The sequence below is a fragment of the Tupaia chinensis genome, unplaced genomic scaffold (genome assembly GCF_000334495.1).
Source record: "Tupaia chinensis unplaced genomic scaffold, TupChi_1.0 Scaffold000688_1, whole genome shotgun sequence".
NCBI lineage: Eukaryota > Metazoa > Chordata > Mammalia > Scandentia > Tupaiidae > Tupaia > Tupaia belangeri.
This window is the reverse complement of record NW_006160211.1, coordinates 3,974,206-3,996,551: the sequence shown is the minus strand read 5'-3', so window position 1 is coordinate 3,996,551 and position 22,346 is coordinate 3,974,206. Positions and strand designations below refer to the sequence as shown.

The window sequence follows — 22,346 nt, the reverse complement described above, 5'->3', positions numbered from 1 at the left end:
AGAATTTTTCCAGATTTAAGGCAGGGGACCTGTTGCCTTTTGCTTCTTGTTTAGTTTTACTACTCTTTGAATTTTTATAATGTAGTGCTTTGAACCTTCCAGTTAAAAACTTCATTGCGTAGTTACGGGAGCTGGGGAGCCGGTTAATTCTTTAGGTTTACCGACGTCTGGCAGAAAGAAATGAGAAAAGTACGCAAGCGAATGTTGGGACGCTGGCATTACGGGCTCGGTGGGTCTCCAGTTCTCATTTTCAGTGTGCTTGAACGTTGGTGAAGTTTGCTATAGAAAATGATGCAAAGCCCATTTAATTAAAAAAAATATGCTGGGAAATGTGCATCTAGCGCCAACGTGAAGTTTCTGTAACCACCGCTACGTGATGGAGAGCGTTGAAATGTTCTAGCTTTCCACTCCTGCACGGGGTGGGGCAGTGTTCGACAAACTTGGTATCTATAGACTCGGGCTCTCCAAGTAAGCTATTTCGAGCGTTCAATTTTATATTAATAACAAGGCAGTGAAAGAACTTTGTGTTTAAAAGCAGGCCTTATTGGAGGGTCACAATATTTGGCTGAGTTAAACTATGTACTGGATTGATTCTGCTGTAAATAATAGGGTATTTTATGAGGTATAAGGAAGTTTTTGCAACCTTCATTTTGTTTTTGATTAATGAAACTATTTTCAGCAGTTTTTTTTGGAATAATCGGCTAACCAGATGGTTTTATCATAAGATAAAGGGTCAGTGGAGTGTCTTCGTGAGCTTTAAGTGCCTTTTATATATGTTGTGATAGGCGTTGTGTGTGACTTTGTCTTCTTAGGCTGAATTGCTTTGGTCTTTTGTTTGCTTTTTATTAGAAGGGGAGCAGGTAAACACAGCGTTTCTTCAAGCAACACTGGAGAGTAGAGAAAGAGTTATTTAATTAGGAAATGTTGATCTAACCAAAGAATATCCCATGCCTACCTTGGAAACATACTGAAATTGTACTCTGATGCTGTTAGTAAAACAAGGCAGAATTCAGAGGTACCAGCTTTGTACCTCTGCAGGAAGTTTAATTGTTGAAGGACTGAAGGGAAGCTCTTTGATAGGTAGCTGGCCTCCTCAGGACTGTGCATTTTTTCCCCCACTGAGAGCCCAGGAAAGAGTCTGCCTAGTAGCCCTTTGAAAATAGATTTCATGGTATTGTTTAACCAATTTTTGGTTGACAGTGTTTTTATCTGATTTGAATAAATCGCAACTTGTGAAATATTTATGAACCTTTTTGTCTTGCTCTGGTGTGGGGTTATTCAAGGGTAAAAATATCAAATATAACTTTATATTTCTTTTCCAAGGAAATAGGCCTTTGTCAGAAATTGCCTTGTGATAAATGGACCTCAGTAATACACTGGTTTCAGTAGGAGATTTTTATATTGCAGAAAACGAGCTGTTGAAGGTGACTGAGACAACGTGTAGTTCTTGAAAGCCAGGCTTTATCTAATGAATAAATAATGATTTCTACTATATTTATTTTGCATTGATTAGACTTATTTTTAATGGAATCACAGTCCAGTAGAGATATAGAGAATAACCTATATATAAGCAGAATTTATCTTCCTTTCAATTGACTGTAGTCTTTACCTTTTCCTGTTGGTACCTTTTAAAATTGTATGCAGAGAAATCTAACAAAGTAGGAGCTGCTGTGCACATGGAAGCTGCATCTTTGTTGAATTGAACCAGTACTGGTCTCTCTTGTGTTTTTAGTTCCAAATAGTGCTGCATAGTTCTGACTATACTGTTTGGTTAAAGCAAGATAGAACTAAACAACTTTTACTCTGTTTTATAGGCTTAGATACTTTGTATGGTGAGCTATTTTGTAACTGCTGGCAAGTAAATAGAGGATAAATTCAGTGGGGCGGCATTTCATATGTTCACAGATCAGGCTAGTCAAATTAGAAAAAAGAAAACTTTGTAATCTTTAACACTTACCCCAAAGTGGAATGGCCTGCCTGCTGAAATCCTGTGTTGTGTCACTGAATGTACTAAAGGGCAGAATGCACGGTGGCTACTTGTCAACAGTGGATAAAGTTGATGAGAGCAGCCTGCAGAATCTAGGTAAGAGGTGGAGATCATGGTGGGCATGAGACTGTATAGGGGTCTGAGCTCCAGGATTGCTGAGCAGTGATGGACACCAGCAGACTCAGCCTCTGTGGCTTTGCAGGAGTTATCACAGAAGGTACCAGCACTCAGCTGCATCTTCAAACCCCACACTGCCTGTCTGGTATCCTTAATGTCATTGAAGTATGTGCAGATACCAAACACATTATGTTTTAAGGTTCTGTCCCTATAGACTGTTCAGTGGCAGCAATTACTTCCTTGCAGTTGATAGGTCCTAGGATGACCCATTACCACACATTTTATTAAAAATTTGTACACATTGGAAGTTTCTGGGAAGAAGCTTTTTTTCTTTCATTAGTTACCCAGAGGTCTGTGATCAGTCAAGGTTGACACAACTCTACGGTGTATCCTTAAGCATCTGCTTTATTGTGAAATTACAGTGTTCATCCCAGACTAGGCTCTATAAGCAAGACAGAAATGTAAATAATGCTTCCTCAGTAGATGTCAGTAGTACCTTTGTATTTCGTTAGAATTTAATAAAGAACTTTAGCACTTTTGTTAAGATAATTAATACATGCTTTTAGATTTCTGACCATAATTCAAAAACGTAATAGGGCTCATAAATCTTATATCCTTCTGCATTAATCTTTTAAAGGAAAATATTATATGCCATGATGAAGTAGACTTTAGGAAATTATATGCTAATGTGACAAAGTTATTTGTGACTCAGTGTAGGCTGATTTTAGACGTAAAATCTTGTCATTGATTCCCTCAGTTTATCCCTCATCCTGAAGATGAAAAATTATTTTCACTGAAGAAAAAAAATCCAGGAGCCCAGCAGATGGCGTGGTAGTTAAGATTTTGTACTTCCATATGGCCAACCACTGTTTGAGTCCCGGACTTGGAGGCTTGCTTTTTCACTTTCCCATTCTCCTTTCTTTCTGATGAGCATGTATGCCCTTTAGGAAAAAAAAAAAAAAAATTAAATCTACATTGAAAACTTTAAATAGAATTTTAAAAGTTTCATGCCGTTTTGGAGCCATTAGGTAGTGTAGTGACTAAAGTACTGGATTACCACATGGCCAGCTGTGGTTTGAGTCCCTGACCCAGCAGCTTGAACCTCATGCTGGCTCATGTACAGTCATGCCCAGAATCCTGAGAGGAGATGGAGGAGAAGGGATTGTGGCAAAGCTATCCCCACTGGAGGGTGATTTTTTTACTTTCTCTCTCCGTCTAGCTCTCTGGTAAGCACGCATGTCTGATAGCAAAAATGTCTCTTAAAAAAATTTTCAGGGACTGTCAGATGGTGTGGTGGTTAAGGGTGCTGGACTCCCACATGGCTGACTGTGTGGTTCAAGTCCTGGACCTGGTGGCTTACTTTCTCACTTTCCTTCTCTCTGTCTCTTTGTCTGTTCATCTCTGGTCAAATTTAAATAAATAAATAAATAAAGGTAAATAAAATACTTTAAAAATTTCAAACACGTATGATTTTGAGTATATTTTCTTCATGGGGAAGGCAGAATAGTGTTTTTAAAGGAAAGAATCAACATATAAAATACCAGTGATAGGGACCAGCAGATGGTGTGGTGTAATGGTTGCTGGACTCCATGTAGTTGCCCGCAGTTTGAGTTCCTGACCTGGCGGCTTATACTCATGCTGGGCATATATGCGTGTGCACCCAAAATTCCAAGAGAAGAATGGAGGGAAAGGGATTGAGGCATAGCCATCTTTTTTGGGGTGCGATATCTCAATTTCTGTCTCTTTGGCGAGTACACATACCCTATAACAAAAATCCCTCTTAAAAAATGTATATATATATATATACACACACATACACACACACACCAGAGATAAGTACTATACAAATAAGACATTAGAGGATAAAATTATAAAATTAATTATATTCAAAAATAAGTATGGTAAAGAAGGGGCCCAATTTCATGAGTTTCTTTTTTTTCCCTAAAAAAAAAATAATTATTTATTTTCTTTTGTTGTTGATATATTTTTTTAATTTGACCAGATACAATAAGAGAGAGAAAGGGAAAGCTAGAAAGCAAACCACCAGGTCCAGGACTCGAACCGCAGTCTACCATATGGGAGTCTAGCATCTTTGACATCATGTTACCTGCCAGCCCCTTCATGAAATTCTTCTGGAGGTTATTAATCAGTTTGAAAGAAAACTCTTCTACTAAGTGGATTTAGAACTTAGTCAACACTGAGGACTCCAGAATTCTAGATAATTTGATTTTTTTTTTTTCCAAACTGGTGGGGGTGGGGGTGGGGGGGCAGAGCCAGAAAGCAACCCCCTAATAGTGTGTAGTATATGCCTTAGTCTCTTCTCCATCTCTCCATCCTGTGGGATTTTGGGTTACATGCATATACACCAGATGTGTTTTTCAAGTTGTAGGGGCCAAGACTCAAACCAAGGTCAGCCATGTAGGATCCCACTTTACTTAACCACAAGGCCTAGAGGGCTAGCCTGGGATGTTTAGCTCTAATACCCAGTGGATTTGTTCGCTGAGTTTTAGTATCATTTTTAAAAATTGTCTTTAAACTTTTGCCTAGGGGCCAACTGGTGGCATGGTGGTTGAGGAGGCTGGATCCCACATGGCCAGCTACCTGGGCTGGACCCAGTGGCTTGAGGAATAAGCTGGGTGCATGCGTGCCCCAAATCGCAAGAAGAGAATGGAAGACAAGGAATTTCAGCATGGACATGGTGGTGGTAGGGGTGGGGTCATTCTCACATTCTCTCTCTCTGTCTCTCTCTCCCTCTCTTTTTCTCTGTCCAGTGAACTCACACACCCTATACTAAATTTTAAAAAAGGAAAAAAAATCATTTTAGATGGAACATAAGGAATTTTTTTGTCATACGAAGCTTACTAAATACAAGTGTATAGCCACCAACTATTTGAACTTGAAGAGAGGAGATAAGACTAATTATCTAAGTTTCTTTACCTCTTTTTTTTGCTATACCGCATGCACACTCACCAGAGAGAGAGAGAGACAGAAAGTGAGAAATCACCTCCCAGGAAGGATGGCAATGCTGCAGTCCCTTCTCTATTCTACTTTCTGGGCACATGTAGCCTTGGAATGAGTTTTAAGCTGCTGCATCCAGGACTTGAACTGTGGTCGACTATGTGGGAGTCCAGTGATGTAACCATTCTGCTATTTGCTGGTCCGTCCACCTTTGATTTTTATGACTGTGAGGAATGTAAATAGAAGTTGGGGTAGATCAGGTCAAATAATAATCTAGAGGGAAATGCAAATGGGGTTGCTCAGGAGTAACTACAAAGAAATTCGTGGAGTTCACTTTAAAAATTGGGGCGTGCAGGTGGCATGGTGGATAAGGGCGCTGGACTCCCACATGGCCAACCGCAGTTTGAGTCCTGAACCTGGTGACTTGTTTTCTCACTTTCTCTCTTTCTCTCTCCCCCTCCCGCCCTCTCTGGTCAAAATAAATAAATAAGTAAATAAAGTTAAAAAAAAACAAAATAATTCTTTAAAAAAACGAAAAAGAGGGACCAGCAGTTGGTGTAATGGATATGTCGCTGGACTTCCATGTAGTCGACTGCGATTCAGGTCCTGGACCCAGTGGCTTAAACTCATGCGGGGCACATCTGCGTGTGTGCCCAGGATCCCGAGGGAGAATAGAGGAGAAGGGATGCGGTGTGGCCATCCCCCCAGGGGGTGATTTCTTGCTTGCGCGCTCTCTCTCTCTCTCTCTCTCTCTCTCTGTCTTTCTGGTGAGCATATGTGCGGTATAGCAGAAATCTCTCCAAATTGAAAAAAGAAAAGAAAAAGAAAATTGGAGGCTTATGTTTCTGAATGTGGCATTTAGAAAGTTTTTTCAGCAGGTGGTGTAGAGGTTAAGGCACTGGACTCCCACATAGTCGACTGCAGTTTGAGTCCCAGACCCAGTGGCTTGAAACTCGGGGCTGGGTGCGTGTGCACCCATGTGCGTGTGTGCATGTGTTCCCGAAAAATCCCAAGAGGAAAATGGAGGAAAAGGGAATTGCAGTGTGTCCATCTCCCCTGTGGGGTGATTTCTGACTTTCTGTTTCTATTTCTGTCTCTAGGGTGAGCATACACACCTTATAGCAAAAATCTCTCAAAAAAAAGAGAAAAGTTGTTTGGGCTGGGTGCGTGTGCACCCATGTGCGTGTGTGCATGTGTTCCCGAAAAATCCCAAGAGGAAAATGGAGGAAAAGGGAATTGCAGTGTGTCCATCTCCCCTGTGGGGTGATTTCTGACTTTCTGTTTCTATTTCTGTCTCTAGGGTGAGCATACACACCTTATAGCAAAAATCTCTCAAAAAAAAGAGAAAAGTTGTTTTGTTTTAAAGTGTGCCATGTTCCTGCCATACAGTAATGAGATATAAAGTACACTGGTGTTAGAGTGCATGTTAGGATTGATCTAGATTGGACTAAAAAAAAAAAAAGGAAAGAAAAGATTTTAGTAAAGTTACCATTAAAAATCACTTAAAGTCTAGACAAATAGAGTTAAAAATTCAAAACAAATAACACTGATTCAGAGTACACTCTAATAGATTTTATTTCATTCATTTTTTTATCACAAATCCAGTACATTTTGTAAGCCCTTCTTATGGGACAAATTCTATACATTGAAATTAAATGAACACACTATGTTAACTCTCAAAAGTCCCATCCCTCTTTCTTTAGGTTATACAGCATAAGCCATCCCAGAAAATGAAGATGTAATGCTGCTGAGCCTTTAGAATAATTTTTTTGGATAGGTTTTCGCTATAGGGCGCGTGCGTTCACCAGACAGACAGAGAGAGACATAGAGACAGAAAGCGAGAAATCACCCCCCCAGGGGGAATGGTCACACCGCAATCCCTTCTCCTCCATTCTCCTCTCGGGATCTTGGGCACGCACGCACACGCGCCCGGCGTGAGTTTTAAGCCACCGGGTCCGGGACGCAAACTGCGGTCGACTACGTGGGAGTCCAGCGACATAGCCATTATGCTAACTGCTGGTTCCCATCCTTTGGAATAATTTTTGAGTCTGTAAATGTCTATATGAGCAGAAAACAAATTTTTGTGTAACATGTTTTAAGCATTATAGTTCCTGCATTCAAAGTTTGTGTATCTGCTGCTCTGGTTTTATAGATCTAGAAGATGGAGTTCATTTTGTCAAATAAAGCAACTATAAAATAAAAAGTCCTTAAAGTGATCATTAGGGGAGGTGGCATAATGGCATCACTGGACTCTCATGTAGTCAGCTGTGGTTCAATTTCTGGACCCGTGTCTTAAACTCACACTGGGAGCGTGTGCATGCATGCCCCAAATCTTCAGAGAATGAAGGAGAAGGGATTGCATTGTGGCCATCCCCCCAGAGGGTAATTTCTTGGTTTCTGTTTCTGTCTTCTCTGTCTCTCCAGCAAGCACACATGCCCTAAAGCAAAAAAGTCTCTCTTAAAAAGTGATCATTTTGTAGGGCATGCATTCATTCGATCTCATGGAACATTGCATCTCATAGAGGTGCAAAATAGCCAGTCTTTACCCCACCCCCGAATTCCTAAAATAGGTTCTTTTAGTTGAGTACCAGATGAAGAAATTAGCCCGTATTAGGGGTTTTGTTACACAGGAAATACTTTAAACACTAGGATCAGAGCTGGACAAGATGCACTCAGAGGGAGAGAGGCTTGTTTAACTGGGCAGCTCCCTTCTCAGTCTCATGCTTAGTGCTTCCTGGGGAAGACACATGCTTATTTAGTGGAATGGTGTCTGTACTGTTGAAATCCTCAATTTTTCCCTCTGAGAGCTTATGGCTGAATTCATGGGAATTAAATGTCTACATGATGCAGCCTTACTTCATTCATACTGAAATATGTTAAGATTATAAGAATTTTTTAAAAAGATCTTTGGTGGCGGTGGGATAGAAGAAACACTTAATGGTAAAGTTGTATTTTTTTTTTTTTTGGAGAGGTTTTCACTATAGGGCGCGTGCGCTCGCCATACAGACAGAGAGAGACATAGAGACAGAAAACGAGAAATCACCCCCCAGGGGGGATGGTCACGCCGCAATCCCTTCTCCTCCATTCTCCTCTCGGGATCTTGGGCACGCACGCACACGCACCCAGCGTGAGTTTTAAGCCACCAGGTCCGGGACGCGAACCGCGGTCGACTACGTGGGAGTCCAGCGACATAGCCATTACGCTAACTGCTGGTTCCCAGTAAAGTTGTATTAAAGTATGTTAGTCTTGGTTAAATCCAATAACAAGTTAATTCAGTGTTTAGAATATTATTAATGATCCATAGGAACTAGTTTTTAAATTTCTTTTTATTCATTTTTTGTAACTTTCTTTTATTTTAATTATCAGATGGTGCAGGTACTGTCCAGAGAGAAAGCAGAGAGAGAGACAGAAGGGGAGAAAGCACTGCCTCCCCAGTGAGGTGTGGTCACACCGCCGCATGCACACTGCTGCAGTCCCTTCTCTTCCATTTCTCTACCTGTGGGTATTCAGGGGCACACATGCACATGAGCCCTCTGTGGTTTTCAAGCCCTTGGAGCTAGGATTCAAATGGAGCTAGGATTTGAATGGTGGTTGTTCATGTGGGATCTAACTCTCAACCACTAGGGTATGGGGCTGGCTGTCTCTTTCACTTTTTTCTTAATTTAACTTTATTTATTTACTTATGTTAATTTAACCAGTGAGGGGCAGAATGAGAGAGCAAGAGTGAGAGAAAGTGAGAAAGCAAGCCGCCAGGTCCGGAATTCAAACCATGGTCGACCATGTGACAGTCCAGTGCTCTTAAGTACCATGTCACCTGCCGGCCCCTCTCTTTTACTTTTTAAAAATAAAGTTCTTTATTATAGGGAATTTCATGAAGGGTTGATATTTTCTTGTTTCTATGTTTTTAATTGCTAGAGAGTGCATATGCTTGTGAGAGAGATAAATAGGGAGAGACTGAGAAAGCATCGCCCCAGTGGGGATGTAGTCATGCCACAATCCCTTCTTCATTCCATCAGGATCCTAGGCATATATGGATACCCACCCAGCATGTTTCTCAAGTCACTGGGAATGGGACTTGCATTGCAGATGGCTTTGACCGTTAGGCCACAGGTCCAGCCCATGAATTATTATTTTTTTATAGGATCTTTTTCACATACTTTAAGATTTGGTTTACAACTTTCCTTACTATTACAGAAGCTCTTGGTAATGCTCTTAGATACTTGTGGATATAGATTTCTCAAAATGTCAGCTGTCCTCAGCCTAGTAGGAGCTAATTAGACTATTATTACTACTTTAAAATTTTTAGAATTATTAAATTTTATTTATTATTATTCAATTTGACCAGAGAGGAACAAAGAGACAGAGAAGGAAAGAAAGGGAGAGTGAGAAAGCAAGCTGCCAGGTCTGTGACTTGAACTGCGATTGGCCATGTGGGAGTCCAGTGCCTTCACCATGCCACCTGCCAGTCCCAATAATTAGATTATTTAAGAAATAGAGTGTTTCCTAGTTTACCAGAAGATCTGATTCAACTTCCGGTCCTGCAACTTGTTGATTTGTGTGATCCTTGGACAATTAATCTAACCTTCTGTTTGGGTTTTGACTTAAATAAAATAGAAATTAAAAAAATATTTCTCACAGGTTTTGGTGAGAATTGAGATAGTACATATGAAGTTGCTTAACTGTTAGTGCTATACAAATGAGAGTAACTACTTTCTCATTGCTGAACTTGGGGAAAAAAGAAAAAGAGAGTAAAATGTAACCTAGAATATTTAAGTGTAATAAATTACTAATGGGGAGTTGGCATTTCTCAGAAGTAGCTTACTTTGGGAGTGCTTTGTCTTCCCACCCTGTAAATAACAACAACAAAGTTATTATTCTGCCCATCCCCCAACTTCCAAACACATACCTGCCTCTGTAATATAACAAAAAGGTATTGACTACTGTTTTCACAAGGTTTCTGAAATGCAGCAGAGAAAGTAAATACCTGATGGTATTCCAGGGATTTGAAAAATTTGTAAATGAAAGCTTCAGTAGTAAATTAATGCCCTACATAATATAAGAGTAGTATTTTTTAATTCATTTATTACAAAGGAATGATGAAAAGTGATGTATTACTTGAATACATTGGGCCTAGAAACTAAAGAGAGTAGTTTCAGAAAAAAAGCTTATGTATGCAATATAAACACTTATTTTTTAATTGCCAGAAAACATGCACTCATGGAGGAGAGCAAGAAAGCACCCTTCTAGTAGGGTCAGCTCTTGCCACAGTCCTCTTTCTTCCGTTCCTTCCCCATACCAGGATTTTGAGCACATGAACTCTGCATGGATTTCAAGCCAAAGGGAGCTGAAATTCAAACCACAATTGTCCATACAGGATCCAGCTTGCTTGCTTGCCTTTTTTTTTTTTTCCTTTTTAATGCGTTAGGGCAGGTGCACTCATCAGAGATAGAGAGAAAGTAAGAAATAACTCTTCAGGAGAGATGGCCACACCTCAGTCCCTTCTCCATTCTCTGGGGATTTGGGGCATGGCTGTACACATGCCCAAAGAGATTTTCAGGTATCTGTGTCCCAGACTTGAACCATGTGTTTGGCCATGTGAGATCCAGCACCTTAACCTCCACGCTACCTGCTCGCCTGGGTTCCAAGCTTTCTGTGCAAAGCATTTAAAGGCTGAGGTATAGGGCCTGTCCTGAAAGCATATTTTTAGTATAAAATATACTTTTTTAAAAGAGGTTTTTGCCTTAAGGCATGTGCTGAGAAGCAGACAGTGAGAAGGAAAGTGAGAAATCACCCCCTGTGGGGATGGCCATGTTGCAATTCCTTCTGCATTTTCCTCCTGGCATCTTGGACATGCACGCACACATGTCCCATGTAAGTTTCACACCACTGGGTCTGGGACTCGAACCATTATTAGCCATGTGAGAGTCCTGTGACGTAAGTGCTACGGCATCTGTTGGCCCCAATAACATTTATTTTATTTTTAAATATTTATTTTAAATTATTTAACTTGATTGATTGATTTTAACTTGACCAGAGAGGGACAGAGTGTGAGTGTGTGTGCGTGTGTGTGTGTCTGTGTGTGTGTGTGTGTGTGTGAGAGAGAGAGAGAGAGAGAGAGAGAGAAACTGAGAAAGCAAGCCACCAGGTCTGGGACTTGAACCACGGTCAGCCATGTGGGAGTCCAGCATCCCTAACCACCACGCCACCTGCCAGCCCCTTTTAATATTTTATTAAGAGATGTGGAAAGTCGACCACGGTTCGTGTCCCGGACCTGGTGGCTTCAAACTCACGCTGGGCACGTGTTCATGCGTGCCCAAAATCTTGAGAGGAGAATGGAGGAGAAGGGATTGCGGCGTGACCATCCCCCCTGGGGGGGGTGATTTCTTGCTTTCTGTCTCTCTGTCTCTCTCTGTCTGTCTGGCAAGCGCACGCGCCCTATAGCGAAAACATCTCAAAAAAAAAAAAAAGAGAGAGGTGTGACATTTTGACATGTGCAAATTTGATTTATGGTTACAAATTCATACTCATTACAGTTCATTAAGTTTTTTTTTTTTAAGAAAGGTGTTTTTTTTGCTGTAGGGCACATGCACTCACTGAGAGATAGAAAGTGAGAAATCACTCCCAAGAGGGATGGCCACTCCACAGTCCTTTTCTATTCCAGTCTCAGGATTTGGGGCATGTACACACACATGTTCATTGTAAGTTTCAAGCTGCCAGGCCTAGGACTCAAACTGGTCAAGTAGGAGTTCAGCAATGTAACCATTATGCCATCTACTGGTCTCTACAGTTCATTCTTAACGAATTACTTACATAATCATATAATTGTTTTTATTAATTTTTTATATTTTTATCATTGTTTTGTTATTTATTTATTTTGTCAGGCTTATTGGGGTGTAATTTACATATAGTAAAATTCATCGTTGGTGTAATGTTCTCAGTTTTCACAAATGCAGTTATGTAAAACTACCACAATCAAGATATATAACTTTTACAATGCTCTAGTATTCCTTTTTCTTTTGTAATCAGCCTGTCTCCCTATCCCAGCTCCTGAAAAACACTGGCAGTTTGAGTGTTCTGGAATGTCCTGCAATTGGAACCATGTAGTACTAACTCTTGGAATGTGGTTTCTCTCACTTGACATGATACATTTATGACTCATTCATATGTTTGTATTGGTAGAATTTTATTGCTGAATAGTAGCCCATTGAATAGATGTATATCACAGTTAATTTGTCCAGCAATTGAAGGATATTTGGGTTGTTTGAAGTTTTTGGAGAATGTAACTAAGGTTGAACATTTATGTGAACGTGCATTTTTCATTTCTCTTGGATAACTCTGTGTGAGTGGGATTGCTGATAGTATTCTAAATATGTGCTTAAAGGTAATAGAAACTGCCAAACTTTTTCAGTGACCACATCATTTTGCACTTTTCTTAGCACTTAGCACTACTGGGAATTGAAGCTTTTTGTTTATCAGTGTTTATTTAGTTGTTTGTTTTCATTTTAACTTTTCTTTTCTTTTCTTTCTTTCTTTTTTTTTTTTTTTTTTTTTTTGAGAGGTTTTTGCTATAGGGCACGTGTGCTCACCAGAAAGACAGACAGAAAGTGGGAAATCACTCCCCAGCGGGGATGACCACACCACCATCCCTTCTCCTCTTGGGATCTTGGGCGCGCATGCTCAGGTGCCCGGTGTAAGTGTAAGCCACCTGGTCCGGGACTTGCACCGTGGTTGACTACATGGGAGTGCAGCAACATGGCCATTACGCCAGCTGCTGGTCCCATCATTTTAACTTTTCTAACAAATAAGTAGTGCTGTTTCATTGTGATTTTAATTGCATTCCCCTAATGAGTAATGATGTGGAGTTTTCATGTGCTTAACTTCTAACTCTTATCTCCTTAGCTGAAGTACCTTCAAATTTTTTTGCCTGGTTTTATTATTTTTGTATTGTGTTGTTTTCTTTTTGAATTTTAAGAGACTTAATATATTCTGGATAGAAATTATTTATCAGTTATATATTTTGCAGATATTCCCTTCTACTCCATGACTTTTCACTTTATTAAAAACAGTATCTTTTGGGACCAACAGGTGATGTAGTGGCTAAGGGTCTGAACTCCCACATGGTGACCCCACTTCAAGTCCCTGACCTATTGGATTGAAAATCAAGCCAGTCCCATGTACATGTGTGCCCAAAATCTCAGGAGAAGAATGGAGGAGACGGAATTGCTTCATGGCCATACCCTCTTGGAGGTGAAGGGATTCACTTTCCCTCTCACTGTCTTTGTCTCCGTGAGTGCATGTGCCATATGGCAAAACTTAAAAAATAAAAAAATAAAGTAGCTTTCAAAAAGAAGTTCTTAGATAAGATGAGTCCAGTAGATCAATTTTTTCCTTTTCTGGGTTGAATTCTATTTTTTTTAAGTTTTGCTATAGGGCATGTGTATTTGCCAGAAACAGTGAGAGAGAGAGAAAATGAGAAATCATCCCCCAGGGGAATGTCCACGCCACAGTCCCTTCCCCTTCATTCTCCTCTCGAGATTTCGGATATGCACGCATATGTGCCTGGTGTCATTTTTCAAGTCACAGGGCCCAGGACTTGAAGTATGAAGTCTGCCAAGTGGGATCCAGACATCCGCGCCATTTGTTGTCCTTGTTTTAATTTTTTTTAAAGATTATATACTTATTGTTTAGGGGTAGGTAGAAACCTATCATGGTCTTGATGGAGGATCTACCTCAAATGTTCAGCCAGCCCCAGATCATGGGGAAGAAGGAACTTGGGAGGTCTCTGGACTTGATCTGGGAACCCTTCCATGTGGGTCAGCCTCCCAGAGTATACTACCATCTGGCCCCTGGATTTTAAAAAAAATGTAAAGAAATTTTTTATATTTTTTATTTTTTTGAGAGGTTTTCGCTATAGGGCGCGTGTGCTCGCCAGACAGACAGAGAGAGACAGAGAGACAGAAAGCGAGAAATCACCCCCCAGAGGGGATGGTCACGCCGCAATCCCTTCTCCTTCATTCTCCTCTCGGGATCTTGGGCACACATGCACCCGGCGTGAGTTTTAAGCCACCAGATCCGGGACGTGAACCGCGGTGGACTACGTGGGAGTCCAGCGACATAGCCATTACGCTAACTGCTAGTTCCCATAATGTAAAGAAATTTTTTTTAAATTTCTTTAAAATTAATTTTTGTCTAATCAAGGTTGCACATATATTTTGTTTTAAAAATTTTACAGTTTGTTTATTTTTACACTCTATGAGGGGACTTCAGAAAGTTCATGTGGTTAAAGTATGAATTTGTTTTGGTGCAAACAAATTTGAATTCTGTGAATAGGTTTTTTTTCATAACATACATTTTTTATAAACTTTTCGAAGACTCACCTGTTAGAAGAAATATATGAGGTACAGTAGTGCTTAAGAATCTGAAAGGAAATATTAGATTATACCAATTTAAACAATTAGCATCATTCTCTAATAGTTTAAAACAATTTTAATTAGGCAGAATTTGATATATAAAATAATTGGCCTATTTAATGATTCCACTAGAAAACTAACAAGTTTTAGAAATTCAGTCATGGGCTAGGCCCTCAGTGCAGTTGTTAAGTGCCATACATAGGGAGCAGGATCCCATAAGATTGACTGTGAGTTCTGGTGCCAGTAATTTGAAAAACCTAGGCACGTGCGTGTGCATGTCCCATATCCCAACAAGATGGAGATATGAAAGAAAAGGGATTGAACTGAGAGATGTGATTTCTTTTTTTTCTCTCTCTTTATGGCAAGTGTGTGTGTATGCCCTAAATCCTGATGAGATGGAGAAATGAGAGAAAGAGGATTGGATTGGGAGGTGTGCTTCCTTTTTTCCTCTTTCAAGTGCACGTGCCCTTTAGCAATTAAAAAAAGAATAATTTTCTAAAAAAGAATCCCGCAATAAAAAATGGTTCTATAGTGAAGCCTCTTTTTTTCCTTTTCTTTTCTTTTTTATTTCACTAGAGTATACATGTACTTGCCAGAGGGAGAGTAATGGGACAGAGGAAAAGTGAGAAAGTACCCACCCACTCACCATGGGGGAAGTGAGTCATGCTGCAATCCCTTCTCTACTTCTCCTTTTTAGGATTTTGGGTGTACATGCACACTCATCCAGAGTGTTTTCCAAACCACTGGGTCTAGGACCCAAACCATGCAGCTGGTCATGTGGAACCCAGCCACCTTAACTCCCGTGCTACCAGCTGGCCCACAAAGCATCTTGAAGCAAAGAGGGGCCAGCAGATGGCGTAGCGGTTACGTTGCTAGACTCCCACATGATTGACCGTGGTTCAAGTGTTGGACGTAGTGGCTTGAAACTCACACTGGGTGCATGTGCCTGTGTACCCAAGATCCTGGGAAGAGAATGGAAGAGAAGGGATTGTAATGTGGCCAGCCCCAGCCCTTGGGGGAGGGTGATTTCTTACTTTCTCTCTCACTGTCTCTCAGTGAGTGCCTACACTAAAGCAAGAACCGATAGATAGATAGATAGATAGATAGATAGATAGATAGATAGATAGATAGATAGATAGATAGATAGATAGATAGATAGATAGATAGATAGATAGATAGATAGATAGATAGATAGATAGATAGATAGATAGATAGATAGATAGATAGATAGATAGATAGATAGGCAGGCAGGCAGGCAGGCAGGCAGGCAGAGAAAGATTTTATGGTTTAAGGTTACAGAGAGTTAAGCCTAGGTTCACATTCTGGCCATGCTATGTGACTTTTTTTTTTGATTAGGTAGATTTTTTCCATATTTAGAATCTCAGTAGATAACTATAGAAATTAGTTCCCTTCTCTTTATAATGTGTAATTTTTTTTCCTTAAGGTTCTTCAAATAGGATAACTCTCTATTACAGAAAATAGGATAAATAGGTGCTGGCTCGCAGGTGGCATGGTGGTTAAGGTGCTAGAATCCCACATGGCTAACCATGGTTTGAGTCCTGGACCTGGTGGCTTGCTTTCTCACCTTTCCTTTTTTCTCTGTTCCCCTCTCAAATTAAAAAATAAATAATAATTGGGACCAGCAGGTGGCATGGTGGTTGAGGTGCTGGACACTCCCACATGGCCAACCACAGTTCGAGTCCTGGACCTGGTGGCTTCCTTTCTCACTTTCCCTTTCTCTCTTTTTCTTTGTCTCTCTCTGGCCAAATTAAAATAAGGGGAATGAGTAAATCAAATTAAATAAATAATTCTTTAAAAAAATAATAAATAAATAGATAAATAATTCTTTTAAAAAAGAAAATAGGATAAATAGTTAATCTAGAGATACCTAAATGTCTTTCTTTCCTTAATTTTTTAAAGGGATTTTTGCTTTAGGGCACATGTGCTGGCCAGAGAGACAGAGAAAGACAGAAAGCAAGAAATCACCCCCCAGGAGAGATGGCCATGCCACAAACACTTCTCCTCCATTCTCCTCTTAGGATCTTGGGCATGCGCATCCCGGCATGAGTTTTTAGCCACAGAGTCCTGGACTTGAACTACAGTGGACTATGTAGGAGTCCAGTGACATAACCATTATACCATCTGCTGATCCCTCTAAATGTCTTTATATAGTAATGTCTATTATAATACTATGTGGAAGAAATGGTCAATATCCAATTCTTGGTCTGTTTTCCTTTGAGAATAATATACTTATTTATGCATAGTGGTTCACCTACAGTTACATAGTAAGAACAAATTATTTTAGAAGAATTATTTATTTTGTTGTTATTTTAAAATTTGCTGTAAGGCATATGCACTCATCAGAGAGAGAGAAAGTGAGAAAGCAAGCAACCAGGTCTGGGACTCGAACCACGGTCAGTCATTGTGGGTGTCCAGCGTCCTAACCACCACACCACCAGGTTATTTTTTAATTGCCAGAGGGCACCTGTGCTCACAGAGAGAGCAAGAGTGTATCCTCAACAAGGCATGGTCATGTCAAAGTCCTTTTTTTAATCCATTTCTCCAGCCATCAAGATTTTGGGGCATGCATGCACATGTGCCCAGCATGTTTTTTAAGTTACTGGGGCTGGAATTGGAACTGTGGTCAGCCGTGTGGGATCTGGCTCCCTATGTATAGCACTTAACCACTGCGCTAGGGGGAGCTACCACTCTAGTAAAACATTGTGGAAAATTAATTTGAAATTATTTCTTCTGATGTTTTTCTCTCAATTAAAGTAATTCTGCTTCTAAGTGAATTAGTGTATGTGAGAGAAAAAGGAAACAGGCAGTAAATGATTAAACTAGGTTTACATTTGGATTTCCTTTCACAATTCACGTTTCAGGCTCAGTTTATCTGCTATCTAGGTGTACAAGGATCAGCCAGCACTAGTGCTTTCTCGGATGACCCTTGCATACTTTTCAAGGTCATCAAGCTGGTCATTTCCAGCCCAGAGGAGATGACATCTGATTTTAATCTGTACTGAGTTTTTTCTCAGATGTTTAACTTATCTTATATTAATGCTGTAACTAAGAAATACGTTAGGTATTTTAAAGATGTGATTTTAAAACATCAGTATAATGTCGTTTTTGGTATCTTTTTCTTAATGGAAGAATTAGAGTTATGAATAAAACACCAGCAAAGTGCCAGCATTATTGATTGTGGATAAAGTTGTCTATTGCATAAGTGCCTTCTAGCTTAATGTTCCTTAATGTAGTTCCTGGATTCAGATTTTAAAATTTCATAATCTTTGGAATTAAAAATAACTTGAAAAAAGCAAATGATTGCTGTAAAAGTTTTATGCAGAGTGGTCATGAATTCCGTTATTGTTATAAAATACCCTTATTTTGGAGCAGACTGTGAGGGACAGCTTACCTGCACCAGAATCCTGACTTTACTGTTTTAATAATATAATCACGACAGTATCTTTATCATAGGATTATTGTAAGGACTAAGTCAGTTAATACACATGAAGTATTTAGAATAGCCTTTGTAACAGTATGTTGATTGCAGTCCCGGCTATATTAGTGGTTTGCAGATTTTCCTCTTAAACTGAACTAGAGAAATAACAATGTAAAAAAAAACACTTTTAGTTGTTATTATTATTATTAATTTGCTATAGGGCACATGTACTCACCAGAGAGAAAGAGAGATAGAAAGGGAGAAAACAAGCTGCCAGGTACAAGACTCAAATAATAGTCACATGGTAGTTCAGAGCACTAACACAACCCCGAGAAATAGCAGAATTTTATAAAATACTGAAAATGTGGGCCCAGCTATTGTGGTGTGGCATAGTGCAGTGCTCTGCAGTGCTGGAAGCCATGCGGAAGATAGGGATTTGGTTCCGTGGTCAACATGTACAGGATGAGCATGTGTACCGCCTGTGCTCCCACCTGGCTGTGAAGGCTGCGGGGAGATGGTGGTGCGAGACCCTGTTAAGTGTTTCTTTCTCTTACTCTTCCTCTCTTTGTGTTTGTGTGTCTCTCTCATGAAATAAAGAAATGAATAAACTTTAAAAAATAATAGAATGTGTCTTTTATAAAGGCAAAACCAAATAGTATTAACTTATCCTCTGCCATATTAGGAATGTATTTTAATTTTATTGAGTGACCTTGCATCACAGTTAGTAATATTATAAAGCATTAAAGTATGAAGATGTTTAACATACGTAAAGTTATAGCTTAACTATGCCGAAATAGAGTATTACCATAAATTCAGTATTCTGGTTAGACGGTGCTTTCTTTAAAGGTGAGCTTGGTTACTGGGTAAGAACCTGAATCTAGGGCCAGCCTGATTCATGAGCTGGCCGGATCTTACATGGCATGCTGTGTGGTCTGATGGCTTGAGAAATTAGCTGAGTTTGTGTGCATTTGTGCCTAAAATCTCCAAAAAGAGGGAGAAATGGAGAAGAAATTGTGGCTATACTATTCCCATTTGGGGTGCTTGCTTGCTTTCCGTCTCTGTTTCTTTTGGGGGGAACACACACACACCCTCTGGTAAAGCTTAAAAATGAAAAGTGATTTAAGACATGGTCACTTGTAGTTAATAGGACCTTGATTTTTATTTTTTTAAAAGTTTTTTTGCCATAGGGTGCAAGCATTCACTGGAGAGTGAGTGAGAGAGAAAAAGAGAAGGAAAGTGAGAAATCACCTCCTGAGGGGATGGCCATGTTGTAATCCCTTCTTCTCCATTCTCCTCTCAAGATTTTGGGCACATAAGGACATGTGCCTTGCGTGATTTTCAAGCCACCGGGTCTGGGACTTGAACCACTGTCGCCCAGAGCCTTAACCACCACACCACCTGCTCATTCTAGTCAGGTTATTTTAACCTTTCCTGATTATTTAATTTTACTTAACCTTAGTTTGCTTATCTATTTCTTGGAGTTAATGTATTGACTGACTATGGTGTTATAAGGATTAACATAATCCCTAGTAATTGTTAGGATGACTATACTAAGAGCTTAATGTGAAATGTTATCCACCATCCACCATTATTCTTCAAATACTATTCAGACTTAAAACATACATTTGAATTGTTGTTTTAAGTATATTTATATTAAGAGATTTATTTTATTTATATGATGTTTAACCAGAAGCCCTTCCTTCATCTTTTGTCAAAACTGTTCAGAAGATTTTCTTGCCTTTGTAAATTCTGTTTGATGATTGTGAAGTTACTGAATACCTTCCTTGAAACTAGACTTCCTGGATTTGAATATCTGAGAAGGTTCCTGACTTTAGGATACTTCAGCTTTACTTTATGGTATGGTGGTGGTACACGTTCAGTAAAAAACATCCTTCTAGTACTATACAACCATTCTGTTTTTCACTTTCGGTAGATACATAAGATATTTAATACTTATTATAAAATAAGTGTTTTGTTAGATGATTTTGCCCAACTGCAGGCTAAAGTAGGTGTTCTGAAAATGTGTAAAGTAGTCTAGATTAAACTATAATGTTTAGCAGGTTAGATGTATTAAAAGCATTTTCAACTTAGGATATTTCCTATTTTTGATGGGTTTATTAGGATATCACCCCATTTTAAATCAGAGCATCTGTGCTCACTTCACTACATATAAGCTTTTTGTCTTTGTACCAATTAACATCTCTATGAATTGATTTCCGTATAAAATGAGAATAGTAATATACTTACAGGGTTGTTGTAAAGACTAACTGTATATACATATGGAAAGTACTGGAATACTAGTTGTAATTGTTACTTTATTTATGATTCTGGTGCCCTCGGATATCTCACTATTACCTTACCTTACATGTTTGGGGGATAAATACTTAAAGAACTGAAAATAGCAGAAAGAGGCCTTAGGTACTCATGTGTAAACATTTCTGGGTAAAGATAAATCTATACACTTACATTCTTATTTTTGGTAAGTTATAGAGGTTTGTGTTTTTTGTAGGTCATAGAGATATATAGAGATTTTGGGGCCAGCAGGTGGCATGAGAGTTAAGGTACTGAATTGCCACATGACCGACCATAGTTCAAATCCCAGACCTGGCGGCTTGCTTTCTCATGTTCCCTTTCTCTCTCTCTCGTCAAATGAAAATAAATGAATGAATAAATAAAATTGAATGTATAATTATTTTAAAAAAGGAGAGATATAGAGATTTGTATGAGGATAAGAGGTACATGAAATCGAACTCCTAACAGTAGTAAACATTTATATAGGGCCAGGCATTATATTTGGTAATGCTCACATTAGAAGAGCAGAATGCTCATAACAGAATGAAAATAGATTGCTACAAGTTGATGATCTAGTTGAGAAGTACCAAATAAGTGGCACGTGAGTACATAAAATGATGGAGATTTAGAAACATGAGTAATGACTGGCCTCATGTGAGGAGACCGGAGTGAAAATTTAGGAATAAAGGCATTCCAAGTTGGAAATTGTGGTCTTTTCTTTTAAAAAAGAAAAAAAAAATCATTTCTTACTCTCACTCAACTTGCAGTCTTAGGGAAAAGACAGTTTTTAAATAGTAATTACTACATTATGTTGAGTGTTAAGGTATTTGAAATAGTTGTGGGACGAGTGTTCACTAGGGAACCAGACCTTAGTATATAAGAAAGCATTTCTGGAGAGAAGTAAGTAACTTTTATGCTGAGACTTGAAGGTGGAGTAGGAATTAGGAGAAAAATAGCAAATATTGGGTGGGGGATGGGGGTGGGATGGAGGAACAACAGACTGGGAAGAGGATGAGAATTCCAGCATGGGAAGTAGCGTGCTGAGAAACTGAAAGAAGTCTGAAAGAAGTCTATGCAGATATAGGAGCAGTCCTGGGGCATCAGTAGCTTGCTATGCAGCTTGAGGATAAAGCAAGTGATTAAAGTGCTTCGTGAACCATGTTTAAAAGATTTAGCAGTGGGGTCAGCTGGTGGCATGGATTCCCACATGGACAACTACAGTCCTGGACCAGGTAGTATGAAAATCACGATCCATCAATCAATATTTTAAAAAGATTTAGCCTTATCTTAGGAGCTGTGAGAGGACAATAAGAGATTTTAAACAGGGAGAGACATCCACGTTTTTACAAATCTGAAGCTTATTAAACTCCTGTAAGTCAATAACATAAGGTATAGGCAATGACAAGCCTCTTGGAATTCAAGAAATATTTTTTCCAGTTGTCTGTACTCCAGTTCTGTACTAGAATGTGTTAGTATTTTCTGAGACAAATTTAAAATGTCAAAGCTAATAAAATATTCTTACTAGATTACTTCTCTTTTGAACTATAAACGTCATGCCTTTGATCACCTTTAATCTATTTAGTACTTACAGAAGTCAAATACTAACTAGTGAATTTAGCTCTGGTGTTAGTCTTTTAGAATCTGTCAGATATTTATATTGCATGGACTCCAAGTCCTCTTAGTCAAGCCAGCTGAACCAAATTAATAAGCCTTCAATATTAGTTAGAAAGTTACTTACCCTCCGGAAATGAATAATTGGCATACCTTTTCGTGTACACTTTGTAATTATATGCATAGCTCATGTGTTGCAATAACCTTCTCAACTACTTTGCATTAGTATGTCTTGTAGTATCAAGTAATAAGTTCAAATTAGATAGACGTCATTGGGGTTTGTGATTTCAAATGCTACTTGTAAATTTAATTAGACTTTTTGTTTTGAAGAGTCAATTCTTGGTCTAGCTATGATGGTACCTGGAGTCTACATGAAAGGTCTGGGTTCAGTTCTGGCCCAAACCAAACAGACTGGATCAGGGAGTGTCCCTGTGGTCCTAGCTAATTGAGAGGCCAGGACAGGAGGATTGCAATATGGTGAGACCTTATCAAAATACCTATGTTTCTCTTTCTCTAATGTGCTTTCTCTTTC

At 39.3% G+C, this 22,346-nt stretch overlaps 1 protein-coding gene across 7 annotated transcripts in view; it reads left to right on the top strand.

Annotated features, from left to right (window-relative positions):
* FERMT2 (FERM domain containing kindlin 2) overlaps positions 1-22,346 on the top strand; it is a 78,301-nt gene that overhangs the window by 401 nt on the left and 55,554 nt on the right. The gene's annotated exons all lie outside the window — the stretch shown is intronic.